We start from the raw sequence: 3,174 nt of genomic DNA, 5'->3' as shown, positions 1-3,174 counted from the left end.
CAGGCAACATTCTAGTAAATCTCCTCTGTACTCTCTCTATTGAAAATAAAACTCGCATTGAAAATAAAAATCATTTGTATATTTGTCTATCTATATTGTTTTTGAAGTGTGCACTGAAAATAAAAATCAATTGCATATTTGTCTATCTATATTGAGTTTGAAGTGTGCATTGAAAATAAAAATCATTTGTATATTTGTCTATCTATATTGTGTTTGAAGTGTGCATTGAACATGAAAAGCATTTGTTATTGTTATAAAGCGTTTGCAAATTTGTTTCTGTTGGGTTTTAAAATGGTTGCACCCGTTTTCAGGTGACTAATAAAGCATGATGTCTTTGAAATGTTCATGTACATTGAAATGCATTTGTTTGCAACGTTCTCAGACGAGTAATGCACGAATAAAACTTTATATTTGGACCAGAACTGTGTTTAAATTTAAAATTGGCGCTCATTTTGTGATGTCGACGGTTGCAAGATGGCGGCGATGACGTCATTTCCGGACGGAGGGAAGGTGGCGGCGGTGACGTCATTTCCGGTCGGAGGCAAGATGGCGCTGCCTGCTGAAGACGGAGTGCACGAGGTGTTGAATAAATCTACAGAACTGGTAAATGTTTGTGTGTTTGTTGCAGCAAAAGCGGCCATTGTGTTTGTTGCAGCAAAAGCTGCCATTGTGTTTCAGCAAAAGCTGCCATTGTGTTTCAGCAAAAGCTGCCATTGTGTTTCACCCACAGACTACAACAGGATTTGAAGATTCGTTCAAATATTCGGCTGCTTTCTCTATGGTAAGTCTGTGTTTTTTGGACGTTATTTAAAAGCAGCATTTTGTTTCAGCAAAAGACTCTACAGCAGGATTTGAATATTCGTTTTGCACAGTGTATTTTAGTGCTGTGTGTGCGTGTGTGTGTGAATATATATGTGTGTGTGTGTGAATATATAAGTGTGTGTGTGAATATATGTGTGTGTGTGTGTGTGTTTGTGAATATATATGTGTGTGTGTGTGTGAATATTTGTGTGTGTGTGAATATATGTGTGTGTGTGTGTGTGTGTGTTTGTGAATATATATATATGTGTGTGTGTGGGTGTGTGTGTGAATATATGTGCGTGTTTTGAATATATGTGTGTGAATATGTATGTGTGTGAATATATATATGTGTGTGTGAATATATATATATTCTCACACACACATACACACACACACACACATATATATATTCACATATATATATATTCACACATATATACACACACACACACACACACATATATATATATATATATATATATATACAGCGATAGTCTGTGGCGGGGGGGGCTTACATAATCGGCTCTAAACTGTGCAAAATGAAACACAAATCAATACTTTTTGTGCTACAAATATAAATCTCCGTCTCACCAGTATTTTCCGGACACAATTCCTCCTTTTATTATACTCACACACACACACACATTCACAATTGCAGATTTTGTTGACGTCATCGCCGCCATCTTACCGATCGCCGGAAATGACGTCATCGCCGCCATCTTACCGATCGTCGGAAATTACGTCATCGCCGCCATCTTCTAACCGCCAAAATCACAAAATGTCCGCCAATTTTAAATTTAAACACAGTCTGATTGAAATAAAAAGCTTCTTTCGCGCATTACTCGCCTGAAAACGTTGCAACAAATGCATTTCAATTTACATCACCATTTCAAACACAATAGACATCATGCTTTAGTTACCTGAAAACCGGTGCAATCATTTTACAACCCAAGAGAAACAAATTTGCAAAACGCTTTATAACAATAATAAATGGTTTTTATTTTCAATTCGCAGTTCAAACACATATAGATAGACAAATTTGCAAATGGTTTTTATTTTCAATTCACAGTTCAAACACTTATAGATAGACAAATTTGCAAAACGCTTTATAACAATAACAAATGGTTTTCATTTTCAATTCACAGTTCAAACATATAGATAGACAAATATACAAATGCTTTTTATTTTCAATTCACAGTTCAAACACAATATAGATAGGCAAATATACAAAAGGTTTTTATTTTCAATTCACAGTTCAAACACAATATAGATAGACAAATTTGAAAACGCTTTATAACAATAACAAATGGTTTTTATTTTCAATTCACAGTTCAAACACAATATAGATAGACAAATATACAAATGCTTTATAACAATAACAAATGGTTTTTATTTTCAATTCACAGTTCAAACACAATGTAGATAGATAAATTTGCAAAACGCTTTATAACAATAATAAATGTTTTTTATTTTCAATTCACAGTTCAAACATATAGATAGACAAATATACAAATGCTTTTTATTTTCAATTCACAGTTCAAACACAATATAGATAGACAAATACACAAATGCAAATGCTTTTTTTTTTCAATTCACAGTTCAAACACAATATAGATAGACAAATATACAAACTCTTTCCAACAAAATGCCAAGAAACTTCAGAGCATGGTGAATAACATACATATCAATTGGCTGAAAAAGCACTCACCTCGGTGCAGAGCTGCAGCTCAGAGAGCCGTGACACTTCCACTTCGTGGTCGGGAAGAAAGTGATTGAAGCGGGACGCTTCCGGGTTTTATAGTCCCTCCCTCCCCTGCCGCCAGCAGAGAGAATGGGGAATGATGTAAAAACATTAATATCTCGGTCATATTTCATCGAGGAGAGAATTCATCGGGACACATGCGGCAGAGCGGCGCTCTGAGGGAGGTGGCCAAAAATGACGGCCGTAGGTGGTGGCATTCTCTCGGAAATCGCAGCACAGATCGGGAAAAACGGTCAAGAACTGAGTTTTAGTAATATAGATTATTGATATGGGTTCAATTCAGGAAATGTTTTGGGTTGCGTTACTTTTCTCTACTGAGCCCTGTTGCCTCAAACCACCTTTTTAAAAAACCAACTCAGGACCCTGGCTTTAAAGAATGGCATAGGTAGCGTATTGTGCCCTTCAAGAACCTGTTTATGGGTAACACTGTAATTTGAACAATTAAGCAACAAATTCAATCTTCCAAAGTCAGATTTTTTCCGATTTTTACCTGCAAACATGATATTAGAGACACATAGACAATAGGTGCAGGAGTAAGGCCATTCGGCCCTTCGAGCCTACACCGCCATTCAATATGATCATGGCTGATCATCCAACTCAGTATCCTGTAC

The sequence above is a fragment of the Amblyraja radiata genome, unplaced genomic scaffold, assembly GCF_010909765.2.
Source record: "Amblyraja radiata isolate CabotCenter1 unplaced genomic scaffold, sAmbRad1.1.pri S64, whole genome shotgun sequence".
NCBI lineage: Eukaryota > Metazoa > Chordata > Chondrichthyes > Rajiformes > Rajidae > Amblyraja > Amblyraja radiata.
The sequence above is the reverse complement of the archived record's forward strand: the minus strand, read 5'-3'. Positions refer to the sequence as shown.